At 49.5% G+C, this 12,783-nt stretch overlaps 1 protein-coding gene across 4 annotated transcripts in view; it reads left to right on the top strand.

Annotated features, from left to right (window-relative positions):
- Positions 1-12,783, top strand: part of CRACDL (CRACD like) — a 146,842-nt gene that overhangs the window by 56,743 nt on the left and 77,316 nt on the right. The window lies entirely within an intron of this gene.

The following is a 12,783-nucleotide window of genomic DNA, read 5'->3' as shown; positions in this document are numbered from 1 at the left end:
TCCCCTCTGCTCAGTAGTGCCTGGAGCAGAGCTGCCGCCTCTCCACTGGTTTCAAGTGGAATGCAGCCTAAGTGGCCTTTAGTTGTCCAGATGAGTTCCCATTTCTAGGAGGCTGCAGTCCCTCCGTTCTCCTTTATTTGGCCTTCAGTGACTCAAAGGAAAACCTTTTATTCTGGAGACTGTAGTGTGGGATGTGGAACCAGGTGCCTCCCACACAGCACCCGCGTTGTGTTTTAGTCCCATTAACCCTGCTGTTCCCAGGTCCTCCCCCAGGATTAGAAAGCATCATGCCTCTTCCCAAGGAACCCCAGTTGTCCAGGCCTTCTGAGGGCAGCCTGACTGACTAGAGGCCGGGTCTTCCTGGGCTGCCTTAAGCCTGTGCTGGAAGAGGCACCTCTCAGAAGTAGACTGGATCAACTTCAGAGACCCCCGCCCCTCCCCGCCATGATGCTGTGTGCCTAGCTTCCACCACTGGGTCACAGACCAGGAAAACACTCATTAGCCATGAGTGGCTTCCGTCGCCTGGATGGTGCAGACACCAAGCTGGTGGCAGCTCCTTGCCCTTGTGGGTGAGCACCATGTGGGTATACATGGTGTCCCAGCTGAAGGCTCCCCTGATGACACGACAGTCACACTGAAAGGCCTTGATATGCCTCTAGAACGGTGGTTCTCTGCTCTGCCTGCATTCTCAAATCACCAGGGTGGGGCTTCACAAATTACACACCCTAGCCCCACTGCCAGCAGCTGGGCTGAGGCCTAACCCGAGTGTCAGGATTTGTCAGAGCTCCCAGGCAATTCTGATGTGCAGCCGGGGTTGAGAACGAGAGCTGTAAGGCGGTGCTTCTCAAGCTTGAATGTGCAGAGGAACCACCTGGGAACCTTGGCGAAGTGCAGATTCGGATTCACAGTCTGCGGGGAGCCTGAGCGTCTGCATCTCCGACCTGCTTCCAGGTGGGGCTGAGGCCGCTGGGCCCCAGGCTGCACTTGAGGGGCAAGGGCACCAGCGTTCCCTCCATGAGGCTTCTGAACATGCCCTGGCAGGTGGGCGCATCAGCCTATGACCATGCTCACCATCACGGACTCAGTCCTAAAGGGCTGCCTCCAGGCAGAAACCAAAGCCACAACCTCCCCAGACATAGAATTGTCCATCTGGTTTCAGGCAGGTGCCGAGCGCAGCCCATCTGACGTGTTGGCTCTGAAGGCACTAGGAGCCCTGCAGTGGCGCTGATAGCCATCCTGAGGGTGGAAGGGGTGAGGCCTCTCCAGGAGGGTTTAGCTCACAGCCCCTCAAGCTATTACAAAGGGTACTCCGCAAGTTCTCCTTCAGCCACGGCAGCCGAGGGGCCCATGGAGTAGGGGAGGCAAGGCTTCCCCCTTGCAGGGAGGTGGATGTGTCACACTTGTCCGAATGGTCACCTGTCACAATGGCCTGAAAGCCCCCCGGCTGGGGGCTCTCCCGACACCTGCCTTCCCTCTGGACCCGTTGGGGCCAGTCTGGGTTGAGTTTGGCTCCAGTGCCCTTGCCCTTGAAGCAACTAGGTACAGGTGTGGGAGGAGACCTTGTCAGCTCCTCTCCTGGCTTCGCGGCCACCTGACCCCGCCGCCAGAGAACTGGAAATCCTCTACTATCCCGGGGCAGACGCCCTGCAAACACCCCCCCAGAAACACACTCCATCCTGTCGTCTGTAGGACTCAGGACGCCCAGAGAAGGTGGGGCCCCACCTGCCCGCCATGCCATACTGATGCAGCGATGTCACTCACTGCCACCTGGTGACGTTACCTTTCAGTGACAACTCCGAGTTGCCTGGCTTGGTGCTCATAATACTCAATTCAGCTACCACGTAAGGAGTAAGCATGTATCAGCTACTTAGAACAGTGCCTAGTGCAGAGTAAGCGGTCGCCATCATCATGCCGTGGCTTCCTAAAACAGTAAAGTTGGAGAATTCTCCAGTGTCCTTCTTTGTTCACAGGATGTTGCCTGATCAGCACAGCCCGTCCTCTTCTGGTCACTCTTCCGTGCATCAGTCAACCAAGGAACGCAGGCAGATGTTCCCTTTGTGACTACAGTACCATGCCCAGTGCTGGGTCCAACATAGCTTGTACCAATAGGAGGATTACACAGTGTACATGTTGCACTGTATTAATAACTCTGCATTTATTAAACACCTACCCTGTACTCAGCACTGTAGGATATGCAGAACGTATCAAGTTTATTGGTACCGTGCACACGCACTTTACAGTCTGAGGAGGCCAGCTACGACCCATGAGACAATGTAGAAGTCATTATGTGCTAAATCGTGTGGGCCACCTGTGTACTCTGTCCACCCCCATGGAAATATTTAAGAAAATTAAGACTTCACTGCTTTTTAAAAGATCTTTGAAATACAGAGGTTGAGGCTGGGCACAGTGGCTCGTGCCTATAGTCCTAGCACTTTGGGAGGCCAGGGCGGGCGGATTGCCTGGGCTCAGGAGTTCGAGACCAGCCTGGGCAACACGGTGAAACCCCGTGTCTACTAAAATGTAAAAAATTAGCTGGGCATGCAGTGTGCACCTAGGACAGTAAATCAGGAGACTGAGGCAGGGGAATTGCTTGAACCTGGGAGGCAAAGGTTGCAGTAAGCCGAGATTGCACCACTGCAGTCCAGCCTGGGCAACAGAGCAAGACGCCATCTCTGAGAAACATGATAATAAATAAATAAAATACAGAGGCTAGAATGATTTGGAATATTAGATGTCTCATATAATGAGCCAAATGCATTTCCATATTGTTCTGTGTCCTCACTCTCTGAATGTATGTCTCAGAATTACAACCTAGGAAGATATTGATGTCAAATCAGGCCAACCTCATATCTGAATCACTCAGAGAATCCTATGAAACAGTTCAAAGAAAATCAACTATTTGTCATTTGTTTTTCTTAGAGATTCAGAAGAAATGCACACAGTGAAAGACCTTAGTAAAAGCAAGTGCAGGTTTGGTATCTGAGGAATTCTGCCCTTAGGTTTTCTAAGCACAGGTGGTGAGGCTCACTCATTCATAAAACATTTATCAAGCCCCCACTGTGCATATGTATTAGGGCTACGAAGATGAAAAGAACTGGTTTCTGCCCTCAGGGAGCTCAGAGTCCAGGAGGGAGATGTGTCAAACCAGGTGTGAGTGGGCAGCGGCTCGGAGGAAGGGAAGCCAGGGCAGCAGGAAGATTTCTCAGGGCCAGGGTGGTGGTAGTGGCTGTAGGTGAGGTGCACTGGGCCAGGCCAGAGGGACTTTCTGTGGTCATAGCATTCATTTTACTGGATCACACACAAGCCATATATTGAGAACGAAATTTTGAAAATATATTTTCAATACAGATGGTCCCTACCTTACTGTGGTTCAATTTAGGATTTTTCAGCTTCACGATGCTATGAAAGCCACATGCATTCAATAGAAACTGTACTTCTCTCGTGGATGCTGGGCGCCTCTCAGCCATGCGTTTGCTACTACAGTATTTTCAGCTTACGCTGGGTTTATCCGGACGTAACCCCTTAGTACATCGAGGAGCATCTGTACGTGTTGGTCTCAGCTCCTGTATCTGTTTCATATGTGGGTTAACGAAAACATCTTCACATAAAACTGAGTTTGTGCCAATTTTACAGACTTTTATTTTTCAAAAGTAAAATACAGTCATGGATCACTTAATAGCAGGAACATGGTCTGAGAAATGCATCCTTAGGTGATTTCATTGTGTGAACATCATGTAATAGGCTTACACAAACCTAGACAGTATAGCCTACTATGCAGTTGGGCTACATGTGACCTATTTCTTCTAGATGACAAACCTGCACAGTGTGTTACTATACTGAACACTGTAGGCAATTGTAATTCAATGTTAAGTTTGTGTGTATCTGAACGTATCTAAACATAGAAAAGAGACAGTAAAAAGATGACATAAAAGATTAAAAATGGGCCGGGCGCAGTGGCTCATGCCTGTAATGCTAGCACTTTGGAAGGCCGAAGCAGGTGGATCACCTGTGGTCAGGAGTTTGAGACCAGCCTGGCCAACATGGTGAAACCCCATCTCTACTGAAAATACAAGAATTAGCTGAGCGTGGGCCGGGCACAGTGGCTCGCGCCTGTAATCCCAACAGTTTGGGAGGCCGAGGTGGGCAGATCACAAGGTTAGGAGATCGAGACCATCCTGGCTGACACGGTGAAACCCTGTCTCTACTAAAAAATACAAAAAAATGAGCTGAGCGTGGTGGTGGATGCCTATAATCCTAGCTACTCAGGAGCCTGAGACAGGAGAATCACTTGAACCTGGGGGCAGAGGTTGCAGTGAACCGAGATCGCGCCACTTCACTCCAGCCCGGGCAAAGGAGTGAAACTCCATCTCAAAAAAAAAAAAAAAAAGGATTAAAAATGGTACACCTGTATAGTTACTTACTATGAATGGAGGTTGCAGGACTGGAGCTGCTCTGGGTGACTGAGTGAGTGGTGAGTGAATATGAAGGCCTAGGACATGACTGTACACTTACTGTAGACTTCATAAACACTGTGAACCTAGGATATAGTAAATTTATTTATTTATTTTAAATTTATTATTATTATTATTATTGTTATTGAGACAGAGTCCCACTCTGTTGCCCAGGCTGGAGTGCAGTGGCACGACTTCGGCTCACTGCAACCTCCTCCTCCCAAGTTCAAGCAATTCTCCTGTCTCAGCCTCCCTAGTTGCTGGGACTATAGGCGCCCACCACCACACCTGGCTAATTTTTTGTATTTTTCGTAGAGATGGGGTTTCACCGTATTGGTCAGGCTAGTCTCAAACTCCCGACCTCAGGTACTCCACCTGCCTCGGCCTCCCAAAATTCTGGGATTACAGGCATGAGCTACCGACTAAGTTTATTTTTAAAGCTAATTGCACTATGATGTTACAATGTCAATAGCATCACTAGGTGATAGGAATTTCCCAGCTTCATTATAATCTTCTAGGATCACTGTCATGTATGCTGTTCGTCATTGACTGAAACACCGTTACATGGTGTGTGACCATAATAGAATGTTAGATATCAGAGCCCAAACCACTTGGATCACAACTGAGGCCCAGAGAGGGAAGTGACTACTCACAAGTCACTCAGCTGCTTAGTAACTTGTTAGTGGTAAAGTCAAGAGTAGAACCTTGTATTTTTAGTAGAGATGGGGTTTCACCGTATTGGTCAGGCTAGATTCAAACTCCCGACCTCAGGTACTCCACCTGCCTTGGCCTCCCAAAGTGCTGGGATTATAGGCGTGAGCCACCAACTAAATTTATTTTTAAAACTAATTGCACTATGATGTATTCTACAGACTTATTGCTATTCCTACCAATAGAGGCAGCAAGCGTCTAGCCGAGTGCTGCCCTGAGCCACCGGCGGTAGCTGCCTGGAGTATATACTGTGCTGTGAGCAACCTGAGAATGACACTGTGATTGATTACTGATTTCTGCCAAGGGCAGGTGATGGGAGCTTGGCAATGGGTGTGCCAGTGGTGCCATTTTGCCTTATCTTTCCTTGTGGTGATGAAAAGAATGTATCTCTAAACGTGGAAGCTGTGGTTAGTAATCCCTTTAGAAAGTAGACTTACAATGCATTTATTTAAGTCTGTGACCGTTTACTGGGGCCTAACACATGCTGTCAGTGCTGGGAAGACAAAGCTGAATTCCACCTAGCCTGGCCCTTCACAAGGTCACAGGCTTAGGGCAAAAGCCTTGTTCAGTAGGGCACCTTCCTGAGATTTCAGCAACTTGTACAGAATGAGAAACTGAAAATCATGTAACAGTGGATTTAAACTCTCTAGGGCAGCGTTCCCCCATCTTTTTGGCACCAGGGGTCAGTTTCGTGGAAGACAATTCTTCCATGGACCAGGGAAGGGCAGGAGGATGGCTTTGGAATGAAATTGTTCCACCTCAGGCCATCAGGAATTAGGCAGATTCTCATAAGGAACGTGCAACCCAGATCCCTCACATGCGCCGTTCACAGTAGGGCTCACGCTCCTGTGAGAGTCTAACGCTGCTGCTGATCTGACAGGAGGTGGAGTTCGGGTGGTGATGTTTGCTCGCCTGCTACTTACCTCCTGCTGTGTGGCTGGGTTCCCACCAGGCCACGGTCTGGTACCAGGCCATGGCCCAAGGGGTTGGGGACCCCTACTCTAGAGCATTCGTGCTGATTATCTAAACTATTTTCAACTTAAATAAAAACTAAATTAATACCTTTTCAGTTACTCAACTTTCAAGGTGATTTTAGATCTGTAAAGGAATCTAAATATCACCTATATTTTTACTCTCGATTTAAGAAAATAAAGGCAAACAAATTCAGACATACAATTTGTTCTCAATAATTGTATAATTTCCTCATATCTACACCTCCAACTCCAAACCTGAATGTTCTCCCAGGCCAGGGAGATCACGGGAGCACACTGGCTTTTGCTCCCAAGTATAAGAAACCAGTCTGCAAGCTTGTGGCTTGGCTGGCTGATGGGAAACCTGAGAGTTGACCGAGAGGAAAGCAAGCAGGCCGGCAGGCCATGTTATGTGCCTACAGGCAATGTTCTACAGCCCCAGCGGGGCAAATCGTTGACATCTGTGGCCTCTATGTCGTCAGAGTTCCAGAGTGCCAGCCTACCAGGGGCAAATATGTCATCTCATTAGCTGACAGGTTCCTATCATGTTTATTTTTGTTTAATAAATGCAGATACCAGCTGTGTATGGAACATCTATTTCTGTCCTTCGTGCTGAAGCCTGTTTTCTTAGTCTCCGGTAATGGGTTATTTCCCAGTCATTCATGATGCCCGTGTGTTGAATCATTTATGTCTGCATGTCTTACGTGTCAGGCCACAAGGATCCTGAGTGCGGTTCTTCTGCTCAGACCACCAGCTGATAGAATGTTGGGTGACAGCCCAGTGTCCCAGGCTTGCTCTGTTCTCTCTTGCTGTCTGTCAGCTGGGACTTTGCTTCTTCCCTCTGTCAGAGATTGCAGTGGCCTGTCTCATCACACCCGTACAGAGCGACTGACAGGTGTGACAGATGTCAGTGAGGAGCACAGGGTCTGAGATGACACAGCCGGGAGGTGCTAATTTGCTGAGCGGACTAGCAGGGGCCTGCCTTGTGTGAAGAAGCACGGGGAAGTGGCAGTTAGGAGGCCAGGCATCTGGTTGTGCCTTTCCCGCTAGGTGACTGTGAAAACCTGAGCCGGCAGCCGAATCTCTCTCTGAGCTGTGTCTTCATGTGCTGAGTGAAGGGCCGGGCCGCACTCTCTTCTGTGACTCGTGGTGTGCGTGGGCGGGGAGCCACGCCGGCCCCTGACAGTGAGGCGCTTGACTTAGGCGGCTGTGCAGAGTGACGGCGCTTTGGGAGGTGAAGTTTGCAAGGCATTCCTGCGAATGTGGTTTGATCTCATAAGATGCTTATTACGCAAACTGTGTTTGCTCTGCACGCAGTACATGGGCTCCAGGTGGGAGGGAAGTGAAGAACAGATTGTGTAGCAGGCCTTGTACGGGGCATTGCTACAGTGGGGTTGTTTTGGGGAGGACATCTTGCTTTCCTTAGAGATGGCCAGAGGAACAGAATCGGAGTGAGCCTAGGTTGCCTTCATGAGCTGAGGGTCTGTGTTTGTGAAATCCCTCGGAAGCAGCATGAAGCAATCAGTAATGAGGATGGGTCTTTCTTTGTAGAAACACCAGCATTTGTCCCCTGTGCCTTGGGCTACCTCTAATGGTGGAGCGATGGGGTGACGGATGATGACAATATTGGGCTGGCCTAAGACCGGAACAGAAGGAACCACTGGTTCTGTCACCACCCCTTGCCCAGAAACCTTCCAGACATTCTGCAGTCCCTTGTTGTTCCACAGTGTGGATTTTCGGAGGCCGTGGAGGAGGTCACCACACAGGTCCCATCTTTAAGAACAAGTTCTCCAATGACTGTTCTTTGCCTCCCGGACATTGGGAGGGGTGCGTCCAGGCACGTGGAGGGAGACTGGCCCCACGAGGCGCAAGGTGCAGTGATTCTGCCCAGCAGCCTGTGCAGAGCCTCCTGACTCCCAGCTAGGGCACAGCCCTCGGGTTTCACTCTGGTGTTCCCACAGAGCCATGTCCACCTGGAGGGAGCCGTGAAAAATCATCAGGGTGGCAACATGAGCGGCAGCTGCAGTTTCCTGTTTTGATTTTGATCAGGGATCAATGCAATCCATGATGGCTGTTAGGTTCTATATAGCCTCACTTTGGGATATTAAGTGAGAAAAGAATATATATGTGGCAGGTGCCACTTACAAAAGTTTACCCTGAACATCACACAGCAAAGGGAAGATTCTAAAGTTACCTAACTCGTTTCTGACCATTGTAAACAACCGATCTAAGTAATTTGAGAGCTCAGTTGGGCTTTGGGGCTATAATTGGTTGACTGCCTTTGCAGCTGAAAAGAACTTACCAGTAGCAAACTTGTCTTGTGGAATTATTTCTTTCTTTCTTTTTTTTTTGAGACGAGTCTCACTCAGTCACCCAGGCTGGAGTGCAGTGGCACAATCTCAGCTCACTGTAACCTCTGCCTCCTGGGTTCAAGCGATTCTTGTGCCTCAGCCACCTGAGTAGCTGGGATTACAGGCATGTGCCACCATGCCCAAGTAATTTTTGTATTTTTAGTAGAGATGCGGTTTCTCCATGTTGGCCAGGCTGGTCTCGAATTCCTGACCTCAGGTGATCTGCCTGCCTTGGCTTCCCAAAGTGCTGGGATTCCAGGCATGAGCTACCGCGCCCAGCCCATTGTGGAGTTATTTCAACAGATGAGATGTTCAAAATGTTCCATGAGGAAAAGCACATCGTCATGTTTTTTAATCCCCATGAGTGAGTGAGGGTTCCTCTTAGAGGGGTGGCGGGCTAAGTGGCACATCGCGTGTGGGATCCTCTAGCCTGTGTCCTGGCAGGCCCAGAGAGACTCCAGTTCTGTGTCTCGGTCCCAGGCCAGTTCAGCAGTGCACCTGTTCCCAGCCTGGTGTCAGAGCTCAGCCACTGTGGTCCCTGTGTGTGGGTCATGCAATGGGTACATTAGAGGGAGTGGAGCCCAGCAGGGAAGCTGTGTTCTGGGGACAGAGGTTCCAGGCACCCGTGCTGACTTGCTTTGTGGCCTTGGGCAGCTCGGTTGCTCTCAAGTTCTACAGCGATAGCTTCTCCCCCAGCCTGTCACAGAGATGATGTGGAGACAAACAAGGGCGCCGGTGCAAAAGTACCTGGTGAAAATGACAGAAATTGCCCCTCATAGACACGAGATCTTGTTCCCAGCAGTGGAGAAGGCAGGTCCTGACATCGAGAGTCCCTTCTGTGTGCCAGGCACGGTGTAGAAACTTACCCATAGGATCTGCTTCAATTCTCACAATCGCTTAGGCATGAGGTTTCCAAGTTAGGAAACTGAGCCTCAGAGAGGGGAAGTAACTTAACTCCAAATCCTGGGCCCCAAATCCCAGTCTTTTTACATCACACTGCCTTGTCTCTAACAGAAACGATTGGAGCTTCTTCTCATTATGAACAAAATGCATGCAAAGTCAGAAAACTTAGGAAGCGTGGAAAAGCACAAGACAGTTTAAAATGAACATCGTTCCATGACCCGGAGATAACGTCAGTTCGCATCATTTTGTGATCCTTCCTTTATTTATTCTATGCACTAAGAGCTTCATAAAAATAAAAACGGGTTCTTACTGCATACATCATTTTGCACACGTGGTACTCATCAAAGGAAGGTCCACAGGCAGCATCGTCAGCATCACCTGGGAGCTTGTTAGAAATGCAGGCGTCTTGGGCTGAAGCCCAGGCTTACTGAAGCGGAATCCATGCTGAGCAAGCTCTTCAAATGACGGGGATACGTCCTCACTTTTATTTTATTTATTTTTAATTTTTTTACTCCAGGGATACAAGTGCAGGTTTTTTGCATGGATGTATTTTATAATATAATGGTGAGGTTTGGGCTTCTAGTGTACCCACCACCCAAATAGTCAATGTTGTACCAAATATATAATTTTTCCACCCTCCCCCTTTTGGAGTTCCCATTGTCTAATGCTTCCATCTTTATGTCCATGTGTACCCCCTTGTTTAGTTCACACTTATAAGTGAGAACATGTGATCTTTTCTTTTGTTTTTTTTTGTTTTTTTTTTTTTTGAGACAGAGTCTCACTCTGTCACCCAGACTGGAGTGCAGTGGTGCAATCTTGGCTCATTGCAACCTCTGCCTCCAGGGTTCAAGCAATTCTCTTGCCTCAGCCTCCCTAGTAGCTGGGATTACAGGCATGTGCCACCCCACCAAGCTAATTTTTGTATTTTTAGTAGAGATGGTGTTGGCCAGGCTGGTCTTGAACTCCTGACCTCAAGTGATCCGCCCACCTCAGCCTCCCAAAGTGCTGGGATTACAGGCATGAGCCACTGCATCTGGCCTGGTATTTGATTTTCTGATTCTGAGTTATTTCACTTAGGATCATGCCCCCAGCTCCATCTGTGTTGCTGGAAAGGACATGATTTCATTCCTTTTTTACAGCTGTGTAGTATTCCATGGTGTACATGCCCCCAGCTCCATCTGTGTTGCTGGAAAGGACATGATTTCCTTCCTTTTTTACGGCTGTGTAGTATTCCATGGTGTACATGCCCCCAGCTCCATCTGTGTTGCTGGAAAGGACATGATTTCCTTCCTTTTTTACAACTATGTAGTATTCCATGGTGTACACGCACCACCTTTTCTTTATTCAGTCATTTGTTGATGGACACTCAGGTTGATTCCCTGACTTTGCTACTGGATACTCTTAGGAGTCTGTCAGAGCTGATTTTGCCCCCATTGCAATGTGTGGTGGTATCGTCCCACGTCACTGAATATTTTCATATTTCATGAATAAATCATGATTTCTAGTGACTGGATAACATCCCTCCTATGACTGTGACCTGCTGCTGTGTCTGGCCTCCTGCCTATGTCTCCTACTGGTGGGCCTTTAGGATGTTTCCAGGACACTGTTAGAAGAATGCAGGGTTATCTCCTTAGGACAAATTCCCCAGAAGTGAAATTACTAGAGCAGCAGGTTTTGATACATGCTGTCAGATTCCAGCCCAGAAAGGATATAGCTTGCTTGGTCACTCAGACTCTTGGCCAGGGTTTCTTGGGAGGCAGCTGCCATCATGGGGAAGAGCTCACACGTGCGGGGCACAGGCCTTGATTTCAGGGTCGGATTCCACTGACTGCCTCAGTCATCTGGGACTGGTTGCTTAGCTGCTCAGACCCTCTATTTCCTCACCTGCGAAAAAAAGCGACGGACCATTTAACTCATAGCTGGTTGTGGGCCTTAAATGAGACCTGAGATGTGCTTAATAAATGTTCATTTCCTTCCCTCTGAATGAAATGAGCCTAGGGCCTGAGGAGGGCCTATCACAAAGTCCTTAGATGTCCTTGCATAAGGTATTTTCTGTTGCGGTTTATAAATTCCATTTTAATAGATGCACATGGGTGTCACTGACCTTTTCATTTGGTTCTCTGGTGTCTCAGGGAACGTATGGCTTGGGCACAGCAAAGAAGGGCAAAGAAAGAAAACTGACATTTTCTGCTCCTGAAATTTGAGCGGAGAGGTAACGTGCGCACCGTGCTGTGGAGAGCACGCTGGGAGGCGGTGGAGGGGCAGTGAGAGGAGGTGTCAAGGCCTGCAGGTGTGTGGCTACCCCTGCTCTTCAGCAAATCTCTCGGTCCCTGGGCATTCACACGATGTGGCAGCGCCTCCCTTTGGGGGCTTTGTCTCAGTGTGGAGTGGTGTCTTGTTGGGGCATTGGGCCACTCTGTGCTGGGCATGACCTGCATGCTGGGCTTCCATGGGGACAGAGTACTGAAGAGGCTCCTGAGGGGGCCTGCTGCTGACAGAGGGCAGGTCACATGCCCAGAGCAGGTGAAAGCTAGTGGCAGAGGCAAGCTGCAAGCTCAATCCGGCTCACTGAACGGGGTGGAATTGCCACCGTGGGCCTTGTGGGGTGTGGCCAGCTCGTGCTGCTGGGCAGAGAGTGCTGCTGGCTGGGACAGTCCTTAGAGACTTCAAGGGCCCAGTCCCTGTCCCTTTAGTAATCCACTCTGCTGCAGGGGCCCCTGCACCACCTCCCAGGACACAGGGGACTCTCCACCAGCTAATTGGTCCTCTCCCTGGGAGAAGGCCAAGGTGTTGGCAGGAGCACAGTGGGCTGCAGACTCTAATTGCACAAAGGGCAAATGTATGTAAACTACCTTCAGCGCGCTGCGTGATTATCATCTGACCTCTCCTCTGAACTCACTGCTTTCTTCTGTCATCATCAAATGTGTTTGTTGTGCTTTATTATTTAAACTGTAGGCCATTTGAGTAGAATTCTATATACAGTTGCCATTTGGAAAACAGAAAAGCAAACTAGGACTTCTTCAGAACCATCTTCAGAAGTCGCCCTTGCTGCTGCCTGTTCCTGGGTTTTAGCAACATAGAATCACACCTGCCACCCTGAGCCCTCCGTCAACACTCCAGATATTGCCTGGAAACTGCTGACTGTACCGGCCGCAGTTGGCAGCCATCAGACTTGGGAGGAGCTTGAGTCAGGTGGCATTGTGGTGCCGGTTGCAGGAGCCTATTATTTTGAAGTGGCAGCTGCAGGTAATCAGAGAGGAGCCACCGGGGCAAGTGGCTTTGTCACGTGGGGCGGCTGGGGAGCCGGCTGGGCAGGTTCAGTGGGTGATTTCTTCTGGGAAGGCGTGGCCCCTGCCCCTGCCAGGTGTGGGCTCCAGGGGGAAGGCTGGAAATCCC

The sequence above is a fragment of the Macaca mulatta genome, chromosome 13 (assembly GCF_049350105.2).
Source record: "Macaca mulatta isolate MMU2019108-1 chromosome 13, T2T-MMU8v2.0, whole genome shotgun sequence".
Lineage (NCBI taxonomy): Eukaryota > Metazoa > Chordata > Mammalia > Primates > Cercopithecidae > Macaca > Macaca mulatta.
The sequence above is the reverse complement of the archived record's forward strand: the minus strand, read 5'-3'. Positions and strand labels throughout refer to the sequence as shown.